Below are 27080 nucleotides of genomic sequence, written 5' to 3'. Positions count from 1 at the left end.
TATGGCCATATATGGGGTATTGCCGTGTTCAAGAGAAATTGTGTAACAAACTGTGGGGGGCTTTTTCTCCTTTAACCCCTTGTGAAAATGAAAACTTTGGAGATAAAGGCTGTATTCACACAGAGTAACGCCAGGCGTTTTTTGTGTGTTTTTTGCACATAGCGCCGCGTTAACGCCGCGTAACGCCACGTATACGCCGCGTTAACGCCGGTCAACGCCACCGCAAAATAGCGCCGCGTTAACGCCGCGTATTCGCGGCGTTAACGCGGCGCTACGCGGCGTTAACACGGCGCTATGTGCAAAAAGCACACAAAAAACGCCTGGCGTTACTCTGTGTGAATACAGCCAAAGGGACATTTTAGTAATTTTTCACCTACACATCCCAAGGTTATTAAAATCTGTGAAATGGCTATAGGGTCAAAATGCTCACTATACCCCCCAATGAATACCTTAAGGTAGTTTATAAAATAGGGTCATTTATGGGGGTTTTCAATTGTTTTGGTAACTCAAATCTTGTTTGAATGTGCAATGGGTCTGAAACATTTTGAAGCAAAAATTGTGTCTTGAAACCCAGTTGGTGCTCCCTTCTTTTTGGGCCCTACTGTGCGTCCGTACATAGGATTAAGGCCACAAAGTGTACATTTTTGAACACAGGAGAAATGGGGTCATCTATTTTGGGGTGTTTTTATTTATTTTCATGTGTTATGGGGAAAAAAGCTGCCTTTAAAATGACACTTTTGTGTAAAAAATATGAAAAATTTTAGTTTGACACAAATTTTTTCAAAACTTATGGGGTCAAAATACTCACTATACCCCTCAATGAATAACTCACAGGGTCTAGTTTCCAAAATGGGGTCACAATTTGGAGATTTCTACTGTTTGGACACCTAGAGGGCTCTGCAAATGGGACATGGTGCTTGATCATGATTTCAGCAAAATCTGGCCTCCAAAATCCAATTAGCGCTCTTTCCGTTCTGAGATCTGCCATGTGTCTGTATATCAATATACCAGAACATATGGGGTATTGTTGCATTCAATAGAAAGTGTGTAGCAATATGTGGGTTGTTGTATTAGGGAAATTTTTTTTTAAAATGTTCATGTCTCAATGGTAAAAAAATCTGTGAAACACCTGTAGGGTCAAAGTGCTCACTATACCCCTGGATACATTCCTTGAGGGGTCTAGTTTCCAAAATGGTGTTATTTTGAGGGGGTTTCCACTGTTATGGCACTTCAGGGGTTCTGCAAATGCGACATGGTGCCTGAAACAGATTCCAGCAAAATCTGCCCTCCAAAATCCCAATAGCGCTCCTTCTGTTCTGGACCCTACAGTGTGCCCATACATCATTTAACATTCTCACATGGAATAGTTTCATGCTTGGGGGAAATTGCTTAATAGAATTTAGAATGCGTTTTCTCCTTTAACACGTTGTGAATGTGTAAGATCTAGGGCTAAATGAAAATATTAGTGAAAAAAAATTGAAATTGTAAATTTGACCTCTATTTTGGTTTAATTGCCATGAAATGCTGAAAGGGTTAAGAAACTTCCTAAATGCAGTTATGAATTCTTACAGGAGTGAAGTTTTTAGAATGGGGTGATTTATGGGGGGTTCTATTAGAGAGGCCTTTTAAGACCCCTTCAGAACTGAACTGGTCCCTTGAAAAATGTGTGTTGGAAATATTCTTAAAAATTTGGAAAATTACTGCTTGACTTGTAAGCCTTATAACATCTTTAAAAAATGAAAGGGTGATTAAAGTTTGATGCCAATATAAAGCAGAGATATGGTAAATTAAATGTATGAAGTAATTTGGGTAGTATGACATTCTACATGAAAGGCATGCAATTTCAAAGTTTGAAAATTGCATTTTTTTTCAAAATTTTAACCAAATTTCCTATTTTTTCATAATTAAAGACAAAACATATTGGCCAAAATGTACCACTGACACGAAGTACAATGTGTCACGAGAAAACAATCTCAGAATCACCATGATAAGTTAATGCATCTCAAAGTTATTACCATCTAAAGTGACACATGTCAGATTTGAAAAATGAGGCCCGGTCATCTAGGTACTTTTAGGCTCGGTCTTGAAGAGGTTAAAGACCAGGCCTTTTTTTCAAAACTGACATGTGTCACTTTAAATGGCAATAACTTTGAGACGGTTTAACTTACACAAGTGGTTTTGAGACTGTTTTTTTCGTAACACATTATACTTCATGTTAGTGGTAAATATTAATCAATATTTTTGTATTTATTTATAAAAAAAACTAAGAAATTTGATGGAAATTTGGAAAAAATTGCAATTTTCAAAATGTGAAATTCTCTGCTTTTCAGGCAGATAGTCATACCACCCAAATACATAAATAAATATTATCTCCCATATCTCTGCTTTATATCGGCATCATCTTTTGATTGTCTTTTAATTTATTTTGGACGTTACAAGGCTTACAAGTGTAACAGCGATTTTCTAGATTTGCAAGAAAATTCCCCAAACCAATTTTTTAGGGACCGCTTCAGTTCTGTAAGGAATTATAAAGGCCTGTATAATAGAAACCCCCATAAATCACCCCATTTTCAAAACTACACCCCTCAAAGTATTCAAAACAGCATTTGGGATGTTTGTTAACCCTTTAAGTTTTTCATAAGAATAAAAATAATATGGCAGTGAAATTTAGACATTTTATTTTTTTTCATTAATACATTCATTTAGACCTAAAATTAACACATTCACAAAGGGTTAAAGGAGAAAATGCATCTCACATTTTGTTATGCAATTACTCCCGTGCACAGAAATACCCCACATGTGGGTGTAAACTGATTTTTGGGTACACAGCAGTGCATGGAAGGGAAGGAGCGACACTGGGTGTGTGAACAGCAGATTTTGCTGGAATAATTTTCAGGCACCATGCCTCATTTGCAGAGCCCCTAGAGTACCAAAACAATGGAAACCCCCCAAAAGTGACCCCATTTTAGAATCTACACCCCTCACAGAATTCATCAAGGGGTATAGTCAGCATTTTGACCCTACAGTTGTTTCACAGATTTTACTAACATTGGGATGTGTAAATGAAAAATTACTAAAATGTCACTTTATCCCCAAAGTTTTAATTTTCACAAGGGGATAAAGGACTAAAAGCCCCCCCCCAGTTTGTTACACAATTTCTCCTGAACACGGCAATACCCCATGTGTGGCCATATTCTGCTGTATGGGTACATGGCGGGGCTTGGAATGGAAAGAGCGCTATTTGGCTTTTGGATGGCAGATTTTGCTGGAATAATTTTAGGTGCCATGTCTCATTTGCAGAGCCCCTAGAGTACCAATACAGTGGAAACCCCCTAAAAGTGACCCCATTTTGGAAACTACACCCCCCACAGAACATATGAAAGGGTATAGTGAGCATTTTGACCCTACAGCTGTTTCACAGATTTTATTAACATTGGGGCATGAAAATGAAAAATTACTTTTTTTCCAATAAACTGTCAAATTTAGCCCCAAATTTTTCATTTTCACAAGAGGATAAAGGGGGAAAAAGCTCCCTAAAGTTCGTTACACAATTTCTCCTGAACACAGAAATGCCCCATATGTGGTAATAATCTGCTGTATGGGAACATGGTGGGGCTCAGAATGGAAAGAGCGCTATTTGGCTTTTGAAGGACAGATTTTGCTGGAATATTTTTAGGTGCCATGTCTCATTTGCAGAGCCCCTAAAGTACCAATACAGTGGAAACCCCCTAAAAGTGACCCCATTTTGGAAACTACACCACTCATGGAATTTATCTAGGGGTATAGTGAGCATTTTGGCCTCACAGCTGTTTCACAGATTTTATTAACATTGGGACATAAAAATGAAAAATTACTTTTTTTCCCAATGAATCGTCCATTTAGCGCCATATTTTTAATTTTGCAAGTAGTTAAAGAATTAAAAGCCCCCCACAGTTTGTTACAAAATTTCTCCTGAACACGGCAATACCCCATATGTGGCCATAATCTGCTGTATGGGTACATGGTGGGGCTCAGAATGGAAAGAGAGCTATTTGGATTTTGGAGGGCAGATGTGGCTGGAATAGTTTTCAGGTGCCATGTCGCATTTGCTGAGCCCCTAAAGTACCAATACAATGGAAACCCCTCAAAAGTGACCCCATTTTATAAACTACACCTGTCAAGGAATGAATCAAGGGGTATTATCATTTTGTGCCTAAAATGCTTCCAAAAAATGAATGTCCAAAATGAAAATTTAAATTTTGAAAGAAATATGCCATTTCGGTGCCCAATACGTTGCACCCACTTTGTGTTGTCAGAGACCTGCACTCCTAAAACTATTAAGGGGCCATCCCGAGGGGCAAAAAATATATATATGTGGGTGTAAACTGCTGCTTGGGCACACAGGAGGGCTCAGAAGGGAAGGAGCACTGCGCTTTTTAGCTTTTGGGGTACAGATTTAGAGGGACTTTCTGGGGGCCATGTTCCTTTTGGAGAGACCTGGAGGTAACTGTAAACCCCATTTTGTAGGGGCAAGTTTAGGGTCTCTGCAAAAGTGTCATGGCATCCAAAAACCAAACCGTCTGCGCTCCAAAAACCCAATAACCCTTCTTCCCTTCTGTGTCCGGCTGTGCCCTAATATCAGTTTATTCCCACATATGACATTACGTCCGATATAACGAGTACACCAGTGTCATACATGTGCCCTAATATCAGTTTATACCCACATATGACATTACGTCCGTTATCCCGGGTACACCAGTGTCATACATGTGTCATACATGTGGCATAAACTGCAGTTTGGGCGCACAGCAGGGCGCAGAAGGGAAGGAGCGCGATGAGGCTTTTGGAGTACAGATTCAGATGTTTGGTATCTGGACGCCATGTCATGTTTGTAGAGCCTGTAAGATACCAGAAAAGTGGATTCCCCAAAGGAGTGACCCCATTTTGAAAACTGCACCCCTCAAAGAATTTCTCAGGGGGTGTAGTGAGTATTAGTATCCCGGACATGACTGCACAGCGGATGGCGAAGAGGGAATGTGTAAGCGGTGCGGAGTACATTGCAGACACCAAATTCCCTACTATGTCCCAGTAGCTCCTATGATTGGGGGAGTCACTCTGGGGCTCATTTTGGGGGTCACTTCTGGTGTCTTTCCCTTGTAAACTGTAAATCTGGGGTGTCTCCTGAAGTACACTGACACAGCTTATACATTCCCTTCCTGACGCCGCCAGTTGTATTCTAATAATTTGGCGATTTTGGGTTTTTTTGTCTTCACATTGGTAGATGCTATATTTTCTTTATTCTTTTGGTGACGCGGCCATATAAGGGCTTGTTGTTTGCGGGATGTGATATATTTTGTAATGACACCATTTTTGGGTGCCTACAACATACTGAATACATTTTATTAACTCTTTCTTGCTGGATTTAAAAAAAAAAAAAAAAAAAAATCATTCCTGGCATTGAGTTGTACCCTTTAAATTTTTCGCCATGCAGCGCACAGTAAAAGTAACATGTTCCCTTTATTCTGCGGGTCAGTACGGTTACGGCGGTACCTCATTTATACTATTTTTTTATGCGATACTAATTCTGCAGAACAAAAACACATTTGGGGACATAAATCAGTGATTTTTGCATCGCCATCTTCTGAGAGGCGTAACATTTTTAATTTTCGGTTGACAGTGTTGGTTGAGGGCTTATTTTTTGCGGGACAACCTGCGCTTTTTATTGGTACTGTTGTGGGGTGCATATGATTTTTTGATCACTTTTTATAGCATATTTTGTAAGGTGATATGGTGAAAAATCACTACTTCTGGCGGGTTTTTTCCGTTTTTTTTTTTCAGATGTACACCGTATACATTAAATATTATTTCAGTTTTATTGTACAGGTTGTTACGGACGCGACGATACCAAATATGCATTGTTTTTATTAATTTTTATTACTTTTTTTATATAGTTCATTTTGTATAGAGAAAAAGGGATTTTTGGGCTTTATAACTTTATTACTTTTTTCATACACTTTACTTTTTTTTTAACTTTTTTTTTTTTTACTTTTTCATGTGTCCCTTTAGGACACTTGAATCAGTTGATGCTTTGATGAAAGCACCAACTGATTCTGTATAGTAGCTTGCAGGACACGAGCAGGACATGAGCCTGCTCGTGTCCTGCAAGCAGCAGAGGAAGTGAGACACATCGCTCACTTCCTCCATCGGTCGGCAGGATCAACCAGGTATGTGGGGGCTCCGGTAGTCTGGGGTCACTGGCCAGACCCCAGACTACCTTTTACTGACATCGGCACCCCCTGATCTCGCCGCGGGGGGTGCCGATCAGCTTCAATCTGCGGCGGATCCCTTTCGATCGCGCCGTGATGTTTCACGGCACGATCGAAAGGGTTAAAATGTTCAGTCGGAACTGAGTCCGACTGAATGTTGTTGAGGGGGTGGTTAGGTGTTAGTAACACCTAATACCTGCCCTCCCCCCGCCCCACCCCCTGCCTAGTGAGTCTCTGTAGACCGGCCGTAAATTTACAATCGGCTGGTCTTAGAGACCAGGACTGCTGGCCGTAAATTTACGGCCAGCGGTCCTTAACCGGTTAATATACCCAAGAGTATGATCTTTTTCATTTGCTATAATTTTCTTGGTTGCTCCATTCCCCACAGTAACCCTTTTGGATTGAATTACTTCTGTCTCTCTCTCTGTTCTCTGCTCTACCCTTACTTCTGGCTACAGCAGAGACCTGTTATGTCACTCAGAGGGGGACTGACTGTCATTACTGTCAGTTAGTTTATTACAAGGTGGATGTATCCGCTGAGGGAAGGGGAAGTAGTAGACAGGTCTTGGGGGTATTTTCTTGCACTGACCTCAGTACAACAAAACTTTGGATTTGTAGTATAGATTTCGTAAAGTAGCAAACAATCCTGGAATACAGCATTCGGCCAATCAACGCTGGTTCTGCCGAAGGCTTGTCTGTGAGGAGGCGGAGTCTAAGATTGGTCCACAGCAGTCTCCATTGTTGTCCGATATGAGACTCCGCCTCCACCGGCAGAACCAGCGCTGATTGGCCGAATGCTGTACTCTGTATGGCATTCGGCCAATCAATGCTGGTCAATGCATTCCTATGGGAAAAAGTGAGCTCCCGCATATCGCAAGCTGACAGGGATCCCGACCAGATAGAGCCCCAAAGAGCTGTGTGAGTAACATTCCCACCTAAATAAAGGTAATCCCTAGCTAACCCTGCCAGTAAATCTATCCCTGTCTCACAGTCACATAGTTCACAGTCTCAAATTAACCGAATGTTAAATCCACCATTCGTATAAAGTGGAGGTCACCTGATTTAGCCAGCCAATTACTTTTTCCGATTTTTTTTCAATGCCTCCGTTGTCGTAGTTCCTGTCCCACCTCCCCTGTGCAGTTATTGGTGCAAAAAAAGTGCCAGGGAAGGTGGGAGGGGAATCGAATTATTACTGCGATTGCCTCGTGGTATTCGATTGGAATATTGATATTTGATCGAATATCTATTCGATCGAACAGTGTTCGCTCATCTCTACTAGCTAACCCTGGCATAACGTCTATCCCTCTCTATTTCACAGTCGCATCTGAACCGAAACTGACACCCACTATTCTTATAAAGTGGAGGTCACCTGATTTAGCCAGCCAATGACTGTATACGTTTTTTTTTTCAATGCCTACATTGTCCTAGTTTCTGTCCCTCCTCCCCTGCATAGTTATTGGTGTAAAAAAAAGTGCCAGGGAAGGTGGGAGGGGAATCGAATTTTTAAAGCAATTACCGCGTGGTATTCAACAGAATACGAGTGTTTTGAATACTGTAATATTCAATGGAATACCTACTCGATCGAGTACTACTCGCTCATTTCTACAACACAACAATTGCCAATAATTCACAAGCATGAATTCATCTTGTCTGATAACACGTATGTAATAATCCACTAAACCCTAGGTAATATGTAATAGCACCTTAGCCCCTCATTCACACAACCGTATTTTAGCCAAGAGACTCTGTCCATGTATTGGCCAGATTTACCAGCCTGAATAGTATGCCGCATTATAGTTATCTATATAGTTAATTATAATTATCCAGCTAACACATGGCCCATGTTTCATGGCTGAACCTTGATCATGTGAAAGCAGGGTAAGGACTTATTCACATGGGGCAAGAGGGGGCGGATTTTGGTGCAGAATCCACGTCATAATCCGCCCCCTCACAATGGTGGTCTATGTAGACAGCTAGCGTTCTTTTCTCCGCTAGCGGCATGTTGTCGCTAGCAGAAAAAAGAAACGAGCTGCCCTTTCTTCAGGCGGAATCCACAGCTGATTTAGCCGCAGTGTCTGCCTCGCGGCAGCACGCTCCTGACTGGGCCCATTCATTTGGGCCTAATCCAGAGCGGAAAGCCGCGACGGAATGCTGTGCACTGTACCGGCATCCTGTCACGGCAGCTGTGACGGAATATGCACACGCGGAATTGCGTGTGAACTAAGCCTAAGAGGGCTATTACACAGGCTGTTGTTACCTGCGTTAACGCTTGGATTTTTTAAAACCACAATTAGCACATATAATACATCTCACCTGTATGTTACTGACCATTACATTGAAAACCTCTAGTATATTGGCTCCTACCATACAGGTGAGACGCATAGTAACATGTGCTGCTCATTGCCGCAATGAAAAACCATGGGGCAGTTCTCCAGCAAAAAAGAGCCGTGTTAGGCTACATACACCCAAATGTAGTTAAGACTTGTATGACCCCCTACACTTGTATCTGTGAGTCTGTCCTGCAAATTTGGACACAAAAAAGGAACCTTGCTGCACAATTTGCAGATAGTTTTTACGGCCTGTACACTGAACAGTAAAAAACAGTGACGTATTTATGGGACCATAGAAATGGCAGACAATATACGGACAACTAAACTATGGTGTGCATGAGGCCTAACTGAATAGCAGCATGCAATTTATAATTGCAGTAATGCCTAAGCACGTTACTCTGGATTTCATCTATATGGTAAGTGCCAATAAACCAGTACTTGTCAATTTAATGTTTCAGTATAAATGTGCTACTCATAGCTGCAATTTAAAACTGCATGTAGTTCTTTAGCAGAAAAGCACTGTGTAAACCCAGCCTTAGTCATATATCATTGGTGCAGAAAAACCGCTCTGTATTACATTGAGTTAAAACAATATATGTAATAGCACCTTTAGGGTGGGTGTACATGGGGTATCTCAGCCACATGTGCCAATATACTTTTCCATTTAAAGTATTATCAAATAAAGGTTCTGTCCAACAATCATTGGTAAACACATGGACCCACTAGTTGTCATGCAGCATCTGTACTTGCTATTGCTTTCAATAGGAAAGTATGGTCACATCCTGGCAATTAACACACAGTGCACACAGCTTAATGCACCATGTGAACACGTCCTTAGCATAGACAATCAATGCTTAATCATGTTTGTGTAGATCAAGGATGTCTAACCTTTTAAAGGGAAACTGTCACAAGGATTTTCACTACCAAACCCTCAGCACTTTCAGGGTATGAAATAACCATTAGAGCTTTTTGTTATGTTAATAATTGCCTGTTTACCTATAAAATCACCTCAGAAGTCTTTACACAGATTAGTATAGAAGGCTCATATTGAGCCTCTGGAAGAGAGGGATCACTTGATGATAAATGATATTAGAAGGGGGCTATTATACATGCAATACTCACTCAGTGCACCCTCCTAACTGATGAATAGGTCGGAGCCCCCTAACAACTGCACTGCTGCATTCTAAATACCCTCACTTATGATCTGATAGAAAATGATTATTTCCCTATCAATCAGCTCCTAACATTGTGCTGTCATACTCTAGCAGCATGTCTGCAATGATAATAACGGCACGCCATCTCAAGCACCTAAACCAGACTTTAAAGATTAGGTCGTTCCCTCCCTGAGTCCCATCAACTACAGGAAGAACTGAAGAGCTGCACAATATTTTCCAAAACTCTTTTTTTTTTAAATTAAAATGGCATACGAGAAAGGCAAGAGCTTTCCTTTAAGAACTTTAATGATCGGGTGACATAATATGGATTAATTATGAATCAGACTTTAGGACCCGAATAAAAACATATTTGATGAAATGTGATCACAATTTGCTGCTAATCCTAGCAGAATATCAGTACAGACAGAGCAGCTCTGCTGTCATGTGCATCATACCTTTATCTTAAAGAACAATTATAGAAAGTGGATGAGAAAGTGCTGGAGGTTACTATGGAGACATCGGGGCTTTCTTCCTGTGACAGAATGGTTGAATAAAGGTCCAGAAAGGAGTCTAACTGTGAATCAACAGGTTTGATACTGCAGTTTTGTCTGGCTTTACTAAGCTCATCCAATTTACAGCTCCTCATCCGAAAACCTGTCGTGCATGGGGATGTCAGTAGTATACCCTGTTATTCAGATGGGGACCTGGATTGTTTTTGTGCAATTTCCCTATTGTAGGAAATAAACACTATAGCAGTGCTTTATATTCAGTGGTGAACTAGACTGTATACTCCAATATGTAGGATAATAGGTAGGTAATAGTATCTAAATCTGTGATAAACTGGAGCTCTAGTTCTTGCTGTAAAAGTTCTATGTAGGTAGATAGAATTTCAAAGCAAAAAGAGTGTTTTCTATTCAGTGGATCTGTAGGAGTAACATAAAAAGGAGAATGGGAGAGGGAGGAGAGAGAAGAACAACAGGGATTATACATTTGTATAGAGCATAGATGACTACATGGTAGCTCTACAGCCAATAAAATGGCTGTACTAATAATAAGTGCGTCTTGGATCCAGATAATGAACTGATGTACTCTTGTTAATTTCCTATTATAGACTCCAAAGCCAACAGTGTCCAGTTGGTGGGAGTTCAACAGCGATGACCCCTGCTTATTGCTAGAATTATGTGGCAGTGGCACCAACCTTTCCATGGTAGATATTTCCTTTAATAATATAGAATATAGGCTAACCTCTATATCTGCCATATATCTAGTCTAGAGTCATTTCTAATAGATGGATTTTTCTGGAAGTTGTATAGGCAGCCAAATACTATAATAGACCAACCAGGTGAATAACTAGTGAAATGGACAGCAAATAAAATGACACAGCATTTGCTAGATGGGTGAATGTTACAGCAGTCAGAGAGATGGACACCTATCAGTTACAAATTGATCTATCCTAACAATAATCCATCAATCCCTTACAATTGTATTACAATAGATCTTTGCTTCTTCAATGTTGTCTACCTCTGATATAAATGCTTGGACAGGTCACTATTACTCAGGTTCACTTTTAACTGAAACTACTTGGTCAACATTTAACATTAAAGAAAATTCCATGTATTTCCCTGTCCTCTACTTACTGCGCATAAACATAGCCTGCCACAAGACAGATCAATCTCACAGAGGAGTTTAACAGTGTGAAATGGCTTCCTTATGTTACTTGATATTCTGAGTAGAAGACAAATCTATACAATACTGCGCTGTAAATCAGAATTTTATCCGTGCCTACAACCTTTGTTGCCTTGCGAGTGATTCTATGACCTCTCGAGCTGGATTTCATGCTGTAGCCTCTGACGGTTAAGGTTCCTAAATATACCCTTTCTAAATTCAGTGTAATACAAGACACGGCTGCTTCCTGTCTGACCAATTACGTCTCAGTCATTCTGTATAAGAGAAGAAGAAAAAACATATTGTTTAAATTAAACACAGGAAATGAAAAAATACAACTTTCACAAAGCGGATTGAATATCACTGAGAGGATTAGGAAAAGTTAATAAATGTTTATCTGTACAAGATCCTGAATCACAGAGGGAATTGCAGTAATCTGAAAGGCAGCTGTAAACATGAACTCTGTTCACGCTGCTTAAAGGGAACCTGTCAGGGTGATTTGAGACACTAAATAACCTAAAGTCTCTAATGGACTAGGAATTGAGTGATCCCAGATAGCCCAGTTGTACAGATATCCATGCCATATTGGATCATTGAACCAGTCATTAGGTAATTAGACATTTTTGGGGATTTTTTCAAAATGGGCATGGACAGCATTATAGTCAGGCTATCCCCTCCCCATCAGTATATCTTTGGAGCGTGGGAGGAAATTCACACAAACACAAGGAGAACATACAAACTCCTTGCAGATGTTGTCCTAGACAGGATTCAAAACCAGGATTCCAGCGCTGCACACTGAGCCACCGTGCTTCCCCACAGTCATGCTGTTTAAGACATTACAAAATGACCTTTCACCTCCTGGGGCACATGCAGTGTAATACACCATTAGAAATCCGACAGTCGAATTTCACGTTCTGTGCCCCCGGTGAAGAGCTATCGGTGCCGGAGCTCTTCACTGTCAGAAGGGCGTTTCTGACAATCAGTAACGCCTTTCCTCACAGTAGCGTCTATAACGCTGTACTGTGAGAGCGGTGAGGAATGCCTCCCTCCCCTCCTGATAGTGCTTGTCCATAGATGAGTACTGGGGGGCGTTCCTCACCGCTCAGTGTCATCGATGGGCAGTAAGCAATGACCCCTCTCACAGTACAGCGCAATAGACACTACTGTGAGGAAGGGCGTTCCTGAAATGCTCTTCTGACAGTGAAGAGCTATGGTACTGGCACCGATGGCTCTTCAGCGGAGGCACAAAACTTGAAAGCCGATAGTGTGCTGAATACAGTGCAATGTCGGCTTTCTACCGGTATATAAAACCGCATGTTCCCCAGGAGGTGAAAGGTCCTCTTTAACCTCATGGTCCATAAGGACCTGTGGATGATTTACTTTCCGAAATCACCCTGATAGATTTCCTTTAAGTATTAAGGGAAAAAACTGCAATTTTGTACTGAAACCCATCAGAGGATAGAATGAAATATGTTACCAATCAGGGAACACCGTCCAGGATGTTGAAATACATAAAATTATTATGGCTCTCCCACTGTTCTAACGCGTTTCTACACTTTGGAGCTGTCTGTGGTGCTGAAGGATGGAAAACAATGTGATGCTCCGTCCAAGGTGCTGAAATACACAAAATCCTAATGGCTGTACCTGAAGCCTTCACTTAATGAGACTCTCCATGGTGCTGAATCAGTTCAGTTGCAGAAACAGGATGAATGGTTATGTGAATCACTAGACTGAGCAGTAATGAACCTATGGACTACTTAATAGGTCTGTAAAGGTTTCTTTTCATTAATGTCACGTTATATTTAGTGGAGATAAGTTAAAAAATACGTGAGCTTATATAAACCGGGGCTTCAGCATAGTGTTAGGACATTTTCTCAGCATGTTTCCCTTGTGGGCAATTAATAATTTTAAAAGGGTTGTCTAAGATTAGAAAATAAAGTATGTTTAATTCCAGAAGCAAGCTCTGAAGGGAAAATAAGATTCCAGCCCTATTTACTTGAATGGGATTAAGCTGCAATACAGCACACAACCCATGGACAGGAGTGGCATTATCATGGGGGGGGGGGGGAATATCCTATTTAACTTCATACAGCCTTCCAATGCAATCTCTAAGTTAACATATTGAACCATATAAAAGCAAAGATTGAATATCCAAGTTATATAGTTTAGTTTGTCATGCCACTTTGACTGTATTATAATATCAAAATAATATGTCAAACAAAATGTTTACCTTACCTTACATTCTCTATTATTTCTGTATCCTCCTCGACCCTAGTAACCTCTTCCTTCTTACCTAGTCTAGAGAGAAAGAGAGATCTTCAATTTCATATGGGTATATAAACGACCACGTATGGCAGACGCGTAATTTATTACTTTAAAAGATTGGATGGACTGTCGGTCCCCCACTTCTAGGAATTTTGGGTTTCTCACAGCTCTGTGCCATCTATAACAAGACGAACTGTCCACAATGGGTCACTCTAGAGTAGACATTAGTAGCTTTAGCCTCGCTATAGGCTTTATACTGAACCCCGCAGTCAGCATCTCACCCAATTCCAGAAACTGCTAAGGTAACTGACTATTGCAAATGTGGCGAAGGTTTCATTTTAGCTATCGACTACAAAACTGATCTTCCTGTTTCATAATCCTCTCTTCCCTCCTGGCCTATGTCCCGATATATACATTTGCTGGAGGCACACTAGGTTTAGGCTCCTCAACAATTTCCTCTGTTACTGTCAGGTTTTCACCAAAGACTACTTCATTAGCAGACATTTCCCACCTCCCTCAGGGGCTTTCAGGAATATTCAGGTCTTTTTTTTTCTTTGTACTCTCACCCCACTTCATCGAGAGATTTCCCTCACCAGTTTCAAGAGACTATGTCTCTATAGGACAGATAATGAAGGTATATAGTATACTGAATTCTCCACCCTCTGAGAGCAAATTAGACTTTATGATGGCTTGGGAAGGGGAGCTGGAGACCACCCTGACCCCAGCTCAATGGACCGACTCTTACATGTTCATTAGCAAAGTCAGTTGTTAAGTCACCCTTATGAAGCCCTCTATAAAAATTCTTCACAGGACCTATTTGGTCCCTTATAGACTATATAGTTCCATTCTCACCCCTTTGCAGTGCATCAGCATCCCATCATGGCATCCGAATGAATGGGCCTAATCGGGAGTGAGTCTCACGGCACGGACGCAGCAGTTGAATCAGCCACGGGAAGATAGGAGATGTTGCTTCTTTTTCCCGCTAGCTGAAAAAAATGCTAGCGAGAAAAAAAGCATGTGGCTCCCATTGAAGTAAATAAGAGTCTTTTTTGCAGGTAGATTTTGAGGCGCATTGCGCCTCAAAATCCGCCTGCAAAAAACTGTTTGAACAGACCTTTAAGCTTACTGCAGATATATCCAATATAAATTACTTCAGTACATACTAATGACTCCATGAATTCATATAGCTTTTAACTGGAAACAAACACGTCTTTAGTTAACTGATGTCTTATGATGAGTTGACATGCTTAATGCTTCCATTTCTGACACTCGTGCAGTCTATCTATCATATTTTATTCTTTTGTATTTCATTTCTTTTGCCTTTATAGGATTGATTTTATTGATGTTCTTATACTTGCTTCTTTTATATGTTTTTGATTCCATTCAATAAATATCTTTGAAACTATGCCAGTCATGCTTTCACTGGACTGGAATGTGATGCTAAAGGTACATGGACATATTAAAAATTATTCAGGTTTTATCTGAAAAAAAATCTACTTTTCATGTGTGTTAAGGCCATATGTCTCGTGTGCCTGTATAGGAGATAGGCATACGAGCAAACATTTGCTTCCAATGGTTTTCAAGTCTATGTCCCCCACATTACAGATACTGTATATAGAATAATAGTGCATTGTGTAATTTGGTTGTGTGACCTGTACTTCTGCCCATATGCTACACATGATATACACATGATGGACAGAGAATAGAAGGAGCAGAGAAGAGAGCAGAGCTGTGCTTATATATAAATATATAGATACTAGATGACCCTGTGACTTATGATATTTCTCTACAGCCCACAAATGGCTGACCACGATTGCAGCTTCTTTCCATAATTTTTGTGTAAGTTTTATTATATTACAAACATTACAAATCTATCAGTTGTGCACTACATGAGGCTTGCTATGGTTTTTCTTAGCATGGTCCAACTATAGAAGGGAAATGGTGAATAAAATAAACAGATAATAGTTTTCTAAAGCCTTGATTTCTGCTAATTAGAAGATGGAGAAGCCTAAGGCGGCCGGCATTGATTGCTTTGTAAAAGCTGGCATAATAAAGCAAAATGTATGTCAGCAGCTTCTTTCATTTTCTGATCCTGCACACATGCTGATTTTAAAAGGGCAAATCTTTTGTGGTTTTACACATCCCCCAAGCTTTTATTGTGCAGACGTTATAATGATTCCACCCTTTGGATCAGCTGTAGTTGAGCAATATTTGGGTCTGGCATTTTACTCAGCAAACTGTAAAACATAGAAAATGTCTACCATTATAGTTTCTAGTCATTCTCCTAAGAGCCAGGTGTCTGCACAGTGATCCTCTGTACAATACAAAGGATAGAAATAGCTTTTTGCCCTGCTTGTCAGTGAAGGAGCAAAGATTCCACAATGGGGGCCAGTTCACACGGAGTTAACACGCTCGCATTCTGGCACGTATACACGTGTCAGAATGTGAGCGCTCAAAACAGATCCCATTCATTTCAATGGGTCATTACGGGCTGTGGGGAATCGCTCAGGTAGATGCTTGTAGCAGTGCAGGAAACAGGGACACAGACACTGGATTGCACACAAGTTCAGGCTTTATTCACATGTAACGCATACACTACTTTTGCAAAGCCACAGGATAAACAAAAACAAAATCCTTCTCGGCTGAGAAAACTAACTTAAATCAGTCTCCCATCTTGGCAACAACAATGGGTGGCACAGTACCTGCTTTGGAGGTCCGGTCTGGACAGTTCAACTCTGTGTGGTGCCACACTGCTAGTCTTCACACTCAGGGTGCATGCACACTACGTAACGCCGGGCGTGTATGAGAGCCGTACACGCCGGCGTTACAGCAGGGCTGCCGAACACTTCCCATTCACTTCAATGGGAGCGCTCGTAAACGCCGCTGTTACGAGCGCTCCCATTGAAGTGAATGGGAAGTGTTCGGCAGTCTACTGTAATGCCGGCGTGTACGGCTCTCATACACGCCCGGCGTTACTCAGTGTGCATGCACCCTCACACTGTTATTCGGGACTGATTAGTCAGCTGACCTCCCTGGTGCGAATCCTTACCATACACCCTTTAGATGCCTGGCTGGAATGTGCCTGGCTGGAATGTACCTGTCTTCCCAGACCACACTCTTCACTCTCTCACAGGGCGTATAACGCACGTAATTTTGTGTGCAAAATAGGGTATGGAAAAATTAGTCAGGCAATGACAAAAGATTAAATAACCTGAAGGACATCATCTATTGTAACTGGCTTGTTCCCTCCCCATCCTATAGCTAAAATTGATTCCCTGCTAGAAATAAGGGATAATAATTCAGAATCAAGTCATATATAGTCTTCAATCTTGATACAAGCATAGATATGTATATCATTGTTTAATGCAGTGGGAGTAATATTGTTTTATGGCTGCTTGCTTCTTAAGAAGTTATACTCCATAACAGTTTAGCCCCTAGCTTTCAGCTTCAGATAATTCTGCTCTATAAAAATCTGGCTCCTCACTGTATAGAATTATTATGCCCCTCATGCCTTGAAGCTTTTAGAAAATATATTTCATGTTCTCACAGTTCGGTTCTTCAGATAGTAAGCAGGTGGCAGGTAATGCTTGTTGAGTGGCAAGTGAGGCCTTGCTGGCTAGATGTGGGTCATGCGTAAGCCATTAGATTATTCTTAAATGGGTTTTCCCATGAACATAACCATATTTAGACTTTTAGAAAATTAAAAGTTAAACATTTTTACAAACATAAAAAATTTAAAACATAATATTTTAAACACTTTCTCCAACCATCTTAGGGGTGAGTGTCTGTTGTCTTCATTGGTTGTCAGTGGATGCAGCCATGAATGCAGGAACTTTCTATGGTCTGGAATTTGTCAGAAACTCAGTCATGATTTCCTTGTATTACTTGTAGTGCCCCTGCCTGATAACCTGTTAGTAATAAGCATGGCTGGGTTACTGGCATAGACCATAGAAAGTTCCTGCATTCATCGTCATGGTCAGTTCAATGATGGTAAGAGAAAATCTTTAAGACTCTGCAAACATTTTAATTATTTAAATTCTGCAAATATTTTTATCTTTACATTATCTACAAGTTTAAATATGGTTATATTCATGGGAAAACCCTCTTAAGGCCACGATGTATTTCTTAATATATTTTTCCATATCCCTTGTTTAGACATAAATTGTTGGATTTGGCCTACAAATTGCACCACCACATTAGGAGGCTCTTTAATAGTCTACAAGCAATTACTTAAATGAATTGTACAGTTTGATATTAAATACTGCAGAAAGTTTTCTGTTATTATAATAGTCACCTTAGACTAGTCATCTGGGCAGAGCTGTTGGTCACAACCGTCATTCAGTCCCCACTGTAATAAGGATGTTATTACTAATAACATCCTTTGAGGCATTATTGATGTGCCAGAGAGGGTCCAACATTAGCAGAATCCCCACTAAAATCTCAAATATTTTCTGTTTCCCTGCTCCCCAATAATGCATAGCATTATTAATATTGTTTATTTATATAGTACCATTAATTCCGTGGTGCTTTACATTTGAGGGTTTACATACAGTATGCAAAATATACAACACAAACAATGCTAACAGTGACCAACTGGCACACTGAGATAGAGGGCCTTGCCCACAAGGGCTTACAATCTGTGAGGCAAGAGGGATAGAGACAGAAGGTGAGGGTAAAGATTGTTCAAATGGTGATGTGGTGATATTACGGTTACTGGAGGTTGTAGGCCTTCCTGAATAGGTGAGTCCTCAGGGCCTTCTTGAAGCCTGTGATTGTGGGGGTCAGTCTTATGTGTCTTGGTAAGGAGTTCCAAAGTATGAGGGATGCAGAGGAGAAATATTGGAGACAGTTGTGTGAAGAGCGGATAAGAGCAGAGTAGGAGGGAGATCAGGTCACAAAAATATGGAAGGGACAGGTTGTGGATGGCTTTGTATGTCCACGTTAGTAATTTAAGTTCTATTCGCTGGGCAATGGATAGCCAGTGAAGGGACTGGCAGAGAGGAGTGGCTGATGAAGAATGGGGCGGAGGTATATTAAACAAACAGCAAGTTTAAGGTGGACTGGAGGAGGGAAAGAGTATTCACTGGGAGACCATGGAGAAGGGTGTTACAGTAGTCTAAGTGGGAGATTATGAGGGCATGGACTAGCATCTTTGTAGTTTCAGGGGTGAGGAATGAGCAGATTCGATGGATGTTCTTGAGTTGGAGGTGTTGACAGTTTGGATGTCCGATTTGAAGGATAGGTCAGAGTCCAATGATATCCCAAGGCAATAGACCCGTTGGACAGGGGTAAGTGTAGTTCCATAGTGCAGTCAGGTGTACTTGCTTGCTTCAGTCTCATGTGCACCCTTACCGCTACTATGGCTGAAAGAAGCCATAATGGTAGAATTTAACTCTTTGTCTATGCAAGAGACTTTTAGCTCTTTATCGCAAACCCCAATCCCTATAAGGATATTCTAAGGACTCTAAAAAGTCCATGCAGAATTATGCTGGTCACCATTGTTGACGCTTGCAAATGAAATTGACCTCTGCTAAGGAGGCTTCAGTAAAGAATCTACAATTAATTCAACATATTCTTTCTAAAACTGCATTTCTCTCTTTTCTTTTTACATGTAGCCTACTCACAAAATTAATGGTAATTTATGCTAAATACTTTGTCGTAACAGTTGATCTAGTATTTGCAAGATGGCTCCTTCATTGTGAAAATCTAAAGAGCATTTATAAGAGGTTCCTATTGTGTTTCATTTCATTGTATACACAGCAGTGTAATTCTCTATAAGAACATTGCTGTTGATTTAAGTGGGTCTGACAGAATACATGTATGTATTCACTTCAAGATGTTAATATGGTTGTATTGATGGGTCTGAAAGATTATAAAATAAGCAGGAAAAGAAGAACATTAGTAATGATTGAGGCTAAACCAAATGGCCATAGAAAGAGCTGAAGGTTATCTGTAGAAATAGGATATTTGGGTAGTGCTTATAGGATGAGGCATATAGTATGATGGCACACTGGAAATAGTCATTAATGGATTTTCTTCTCATGAGCTCATAGTGTGCAAGGACAGTAAGTAGAATTGCATGATGGATCCCTTGGGTAAGCTCTCCAGGGGAATATTTGAGAATTATAGTCTAGAGAGTAGCACACCGCTGCCTGCTTATCACCGGTTATCATTCTTACACTGACAGAGGGAACTTGTACTTATCTGCAAGAAAGGTTAAAGAAAACCTCCAGCTGAGAGATATTCAGAGAGATTTTTCAAAACTAGTACAAGGGAAAAAATTGTTCGGTTACACATGGCAACCGGATTCATACTTTCCTTTGTTACCAGCAATATGGTTAATTTTCCATGTCACTAGTTTTGATAAATGAATCCTCCATTTCCCATTTTGTAATGGGAACTGCAAGTATTGGCGGTGTCAGCAATATGCTTCAGCCTGGTCAGCTTCGCGGCCAGGCCTGGTGCTGGGAGACCAATCAAACTAGGAGCTTTAATAGATCCTCATCATCACCATCATCCTTAGTTTTGATGTTTTATCCCTCCAGGTGATTTAAGCACAGCACAGTGTATTGTACAGTGTGTAGTAATGCTTCCTTATGTCTGCTTGTACCCTATATGTTTTGTTTTTGGGAACTTACAGTACTGTGCGACTACACTCCTACAGTTCCCTGACACATTCCTCCTCTACCAGAGTCTCAAAAGTCGAGTTCTGTAGAGGAGATATTGGTGCATAGTTAATATTATTTTGCTTCAGTTTCCTTTGAGGTTTGCAACGTTTTGAAAACCAGTTGTCACATCCTATTTCGCAACTGGAGTTTTTGCGTTGCCCACTCTACTTTCCTGAAAACAGGGCATGGTGAGGTCAGGCTAGAGCTGGGGCCTTAGGCCCTGGCAGATTTATTATCATTTACTCCATAAAACTAGTGTGAATGATGCTGAAACTCTACAGCAGCTATGAGCTGGCAAAGATTTCACTCCAGGTGCACTGCCCGACAGAGGGTGCACTTCATTTAAATAAAATGAGTTACACCCTCCTCCGCCGCATGGAGAATGAATACGTCAGTCTTCATAAACCTCCCTCATTGTTTGTAACCTGGCCAGTGTTCCACATTTACAAATTGTTAAGCAGTTTGTGTTATGTTGCTAATAAGTGAATGCCTGTGTGGTTCCTAAAACATATCTGCTCTTTCAGATGACTTTTAGTACTCTCTTTCATCTAGAAGCAGCAGTGCCATCATATAAGACATTGTATTGACATACTGAAGAGTATTCCTGTGCCCATAAGGAATGGGATAGAAAGCTTTTAGCTATCTGCAGTAGTCTCTATATGTCTATCTCTGCTTTCCTCTCGTTCAGCCTTTCATCCCTCCTCCCGTCTCCATTCTATGGCCTTGTAACTTGATACTTCAGAGAACTAACAGCCCATCTCCAAAGACCTAAATGGATTCAGCAGATATTTCAGAGTGAATGTCAGTTTAGAAAACCACGGGGGAGAAAGTGTCTGATAAGTGGAAAAAGAGATGCCTGGTTTACAAAGATATTAAAAAGTTTGTGCAGAAGATCTGAACTTTATTACCATTTTCCATGTACCACATTGTAAGGGATTGTAAAAAGTCACCAACCACTTTTAACACCAATATAATACATATAGCAACACTAGAAAGAAGGGAAATAAGCTGGAATCTCACACAAGGAATGAATCTGCACAAAACACAACATGAAACTCACTGAAGAGAGAAGTTAAACCTAAAATTCGAATGATTTGAAATTGGAATTTTATAATTAACTTCTGTTCAGTGAGTTGTATGTTGTGTTTTGACCTGTACAGTACAGTTGTAGATTGAGGATCTTATCCAAATTGGGTACTTAATTGTGTGGCATTGAAAAACATGTAATTGCAGTAGAGACTCGGAGACTGGTATATTCAGGTAGGGTAACTTGTTAAATAATTTATTGCAATTTTGTGGTATAATGTTACTGTAATTGTATTGTATATATGGTATAGTAATGTTAATGTAATTTCACTTATATATTGTAACATTTTTGACAACGAAGACAGCAATTTCACATTTCCTAGCCCAATGTTTCTCAGGAGATTAGTGACTGGTGTAGTGAGTCAGCATAAATCTGCCATTGTTAACCATCCCGTATGTTACCCTGGATGGCTGAGCTAGACCAGTGAGTGCACCGTCTGGTGTTTTCACACAACGTGTTTCCTCTTCTTGTCACATTTGGGTTCTCATTATGAGCGGAGGTTCGTGCTTCTACTCATTTTCTATTCACTGGGCATTATGTCTTTAACTATTTACTCTATATTCTCCTCCTGTCTCTTGGTGTGGATATGGCTACATTTTTCATGTTCTGTCTTGTTTCTTTGAAATATATTTTACTAGTTTTGCCGTCTTTCCTGACCATTTATCCCCTCTATTTCTTTCTTTGTCATAATTTTCTGTTAATATTTGTTCTGTCATATTCTGTGATGATGCTTTTAAACTAATAATGGGAATGTAAAAAATTTGAAAAAGGGTCTGCATTTTCAGAGGCAGCACCATTCTTGCCCTTAAGCCATGTCTAGCATGGCAACTCAGTTTCAGTTCTGGTTTGCATTCTATTACAGCAGGTGTTGGGAAAGGGTTAAAGGGGTTGTCCACGTTCATCCAATAAATGTTATACAATATCATCATTTTCTAGATCTCTTGCTGCAATTCATTGTTTTCTTCCAATGTATAAAAATCAGTCCATGGTGATGTGATATACAGTACATGGTGATGTGATGGACACATAGGAGCACGGCTCATTACCAGGCAGATGTGCGATTACTGTGCTGTGACGGTAACGCTGTTGGATCTTTTTTAGATGGTTTCATAATTCTGTCCCAATGTGTATTAGATATAACATGGTATATTTGCAGTAATAAATCAGAGTAATGTTTCTTTACATACAGTATTGGCTGATTAACCTTCTTTGATCTCCTTTCTGATAACACTTGCTCAGCATGTAGTCAAGGAGAGATTCTGTGCAGGGAAGGTACAGTGTGATTACTGTGGGGGGGGGGAGGGCTCTGACAAGGGAAGGGAATGATGGGAAGCTTGTATGCACAGACTTGCTGTGAACAAGTCTTCATGGTCATCTGGACCTAGTTAGAGAAAAAATTGAAGTGTTAATGCAGTGTGTGCATTATAAGGCCACGTTCTCACGGAGTAACGCACCGCTTATTTAAACACGTATACACGTGTCAGAGCGAGGCGCTTCAAAACAGATCCCATTGACTTCAATGGGTGCTGGCTTACGCGCACTACACATTGAAATCAATGGTAGGCCTTATAACCCATTGATTTCAATGTGTAGTGCGCGTAAGCCGACACTCATTGAAGTCAATAGGATCTGTTTTGAAGTGCCTCGCTCTGACATGTGTATACGTGTCTAAATGAGTAGTGTGTTACTCCATGGGAACAGGGCCTAATGCCCCACAGTGGTCTAACACAGTATGAAATGCTCCCAAATTCCCCTCACAATATAATGCCACAGAGCAGCCCCAAATGCTCCTGAGCCACTCCACAGTGGCCCCACACAGTATAATACTACCCCCCCATAGTATAATACCCCACAGTGTCCCTACACAGCATAATGCTGCACACTGTCTGCATGCAGTATAATTCTCCACAGTAGCCTCACCCAGTATAATTCTCCACAGTGCCTCCAAACAGTATAATGCTCCATAGTACCCCCCATTGTATAATGCTCCAAAGTGTCTAAAAGCCCCATTAATAGAGATGGGCAACCCCCACAAGATTCTTTTTGATGAATATTCATGAAGTTTACCCCCCCTTCCCCAGTTCAAATTTGTGATGTATTCTACTCTGGGGTCTCTTCAGTCCCCAAAGTATAATAAATTGAGACTCACCTGTCCTGGGCATCCTCACAGTGTCCATCGGCGTACTATGGTCATCCAACATCTTCTTCAGATCTCATGTGACTTCATGATCCCTGTTGAGACATGTGATTGGGCATCAGCAGTCATGTGGGGTATGTTGGCACTATGACTCATTGATCCAGTGTTATGACATCAGTGCTCCCCATGTGACCACTGAGGCCCAACCACAGGCCTTAGCATTGACTCCTGGGATGCTTGACGTCAACAATATCAGATAGAGGCTGGGAGAGCCTGAAGAGGATGTTTTGAACTCACCGATTGCCAGATGGGGTGAAAATAACTGCAACCTGCATTTTAGGAATCAATGGGGTAGAGAATTAATGATCAGTATGGTGAAATCCAACATATCTCATCCTTGACTATCAGACTGGTGCCCTACTCTTTAGATCCACCATATCTTATCTAGATTATGGACAGTTATAAATATCATCTTTATGTGGATGAAGGAAAAGCAAAATACACTTCTCAAAGAATGAAGGGAACACTCAAATAATAAATCCTAGATCTGAATGAATGAAATATTCTCATTGAATATTTTGTTCTGTTCAAAATTGAATGTGAAGATCATCAATGGAAATCAAATTTATTAACCATTGGAGGCCTGGATTTGGAGTGCCCGCCAAAATAAAGTGGAAAACACACTACAGGCTGATCCAACTTTGATGTAATGTAATTAAAACATGTCAAAATGAGACTCAGTAGTGTGTATGGCCTCCCTGTGCCTGTATGACCGCCCTATAACACTTGGGAATGCTCCTGATGAGGTTGCAGATAGTCTCCTGAGGGATCTCCTCCTAATGCAGGACAATGCAAGACCTCGTGTAGCTGGAGTGTGTCAGCAGTTCCTGCAAGATGAAGGCATTGAAGCTATGGACTGGCCCACCCATTCTCCAGACCTGAACCCAATTGAGCACATCTGGGACATCATGTCTCGCTCCATCCACCAACATCACGTTGCACCACAGACTGTCCAGGAGTTGGCAGATGCTTTAGTCCAGGTCTGGGAGAAGATCAGGAGACCATCATACAGGTCATACAGGCACGTGGAGGCCACACACACATACTACTGAGCCTCATTTTGACATGTTTTAAGGACATTACATCAGAGTTGGATCAGCCTGTAGTGTGTTTTTCCACTTTAATTTTAGGGAGACTCCAAATCCAGGCCTCCATTTAAATTTGATTTCCATTGATGATCTTTATGTGATTTTGTTGTCATCACATTCAACTTTGTACAGAACAAAGTATTCAATGAGAATATTTCATTCATTCAGATCTAGGATGTGTTATTTGAGTGTTCCCTTTATTTTTTGGAGCAGTGTATATTAAAATATATTAAAGAGGACCTTTCACCATATCTGGGCACATGCAGTGTTATATACTGCCGGAAAGCTGACAGTGCGCTGAGTTCAGCACACTGTCGGCTTTCCCGATCTGTGCCCGGTGTGAAGAGCTTACGGTCCAGTACCGTAGCTCTTCTATGGTCAGAAGGGCGTTTCTGACCATTAGCCAGAGACGTCCTTCTGCCTCGCAGCGCCTATCACGCTGTGCTGTGGAGCTGCTCACACAGCTCGTCCATAGACGAGTATTATCAGGAGAGGGAGGGGGCGTTCCTCCCCGCTCCACAGCACAGCGGGATAGGCGCCGCAAGGCAGAAGGATGTCTCTGGCTAATGGTCAGAAACGCCCTTCTGACCATAGAAGAGCTACGGTACCGGACCGTAAGCTCTTCACACCGGGCACAGATCGGGAAAGCCGACAGTGCGCTGAATTCAGCGCACTGTCAGCTTTCCGGCAGTATATAACACTGCATGTGCCCAGATATGGTGAAAGGTCCTCTTTAAGCACAAAATAAGTGTTGAACTATTGTTATTGAATAGATGCATTATATTCCATTGGCAAGCAATGGAGACGCTGTCCATCCCATGTGTCATAATGAGTCAATGATCTTAATTACCAGTATTAAAACTGGTATGGCCAACACTCATGCACTGTAGTCCACTTTCTAACTCTCTAAAGGGCAAGGTCTACAAGAGCAAATGAAACTCACTTCTATTTGTTTAGGCAATAAGACAATATGTGACAGCTCCATGGCCATATAATCTTGGGCAGGGCTAGGAAATGATGGAAGCCACACTTCTTAACAGAGCTACAGTCATGTTGCACTATCACAACCTATAGAACTGGATCAGTTTATACTTGGACAATTGTGGTTGTTGTGATGCACAGTCGGGATAGCTACAGACTAATTATAAAATGGCACACTCAGTTTCTGGATTTCGTGGCTAGGATAGCCACAATGTAGTTGCATTATGGTACAGGGCATCGGATACCACACATGAGGTAGCTTAATCACTTATTCTGCCATTCAGATGGAGCTACAAGCCCGCTAAGCAGTTCAGCCAAGGAGGATTAACTAATTCTTGATGTTTTAGGAGTAGTTCACATTGATGTTCCCAGCAGGGCAGGCAGTTGTCTCATTCCTTGTGTCTTTCTGGCTCTTTAGATCACTATTTAATACTCCTACTTAAAGTGCTTCCTTTACCAGTGCTCACATCTGAAAAACGCTTGTCGAGGTCCAACTTGCCCTTTATTGGCAGCCAATAAATTTCTTCAGTAGCCAAAATTACCAGCATCTATTTATAGAAGAATATTCAGCTTTGAGGGCAAGTATGGGAATAGTTTACTACTGAAGTTGAACTTCTTGAGCTAGCTAAGCCTGATTCCCCAGCGAAGACAACTCCACAAATCATATGAATAATTCCAGGAGTCGATGAACATAGAAAATCTTTCTTCATTTATGGGGCATTAGACGTGTGAATTTATTGAGAAACTACATTTTATGACTTCCAGAGTAAAATTATACAAGACACGTGGTGTCATTAAAATAACATTGTGTTACCAAATACATCTTATAACAACTTATTGCCACCATCAGTGCCAGGATGGGGCTGCCAAAAAATGCAAACGTTTCCACTGTGGTATACAATTGAACCCAGGAGGAAAATAAGAACTTAACAAGTAAAGATGTATGTTCCAGTTAGTGAACGGAGTCAACTCAGCAGTATTGAAACTAATATATTTGAACAATCTTAGTATGAGAATAAAAGGTTTAGATTCATTATCGGAATATATAGATATTGGAGTGTCTGCATATCCTCCAGCAAAAATAAGTTGGTGGGAACCATTTCCTGAGACCCCTACCATAATCTATTATCACTGGAGTGATGGGGTGGAGGGACTAATTGGTCGCCATCACTTTTATTGGCTGCTTATATTTAAAACCTATTCTAAGTGTAACATCTCTGCCTGTTCGGGCCCCTGCGCCACCCTCTGCTCGTGTGCTGCGGCGCAGGAGGCGTGTGCAGTTTGATAATCTGCTTAAAGTTTTTAGTTGCACTGTGTGAACACGGCTCTAGTCCTTAATTGGATTTGCACCACACCCGTCTTCTGCCAAGATTGCCTCTGTCCATTAAGTGGTTAATCTG

The 27080-nt window shown here is 40.9% G+C and overlaps 1 protein-coding gene across 1 annotated transcript in view; it reads left to right on the top strand.

Annotated features, from left to right (window-relative positions):
• LOC142213579 (serine/threonine-protein kinase Nek11-like) overlaps positions 1-27080 on the top strand; it is a 258023-nt gene that overhangs the window by 230203 nt on the left and 740 nt on the right. The window lies entirely within an intron of this gene.

The sequence above is a fragment of the Leptodactylus fuscus genome, chromosome 7 (genome assembly GCF_031893055.1).
Source record: "Leptodactylus fuscus isolate aLepFus1 chromosome 7, aLepFus1.hap2, whole genome shotgun sequence".
In the NCBI taxonomy this organism is placed as follows: Eukaryota; Metazoa; Chordata; class Amphibia; order Anura; family Leptodactylidae; genus Leptodactylus; species Leptodactylus fuscus.
This window is presented reverse-complemented; position numbering and strand designations above follow the sequence as displayed.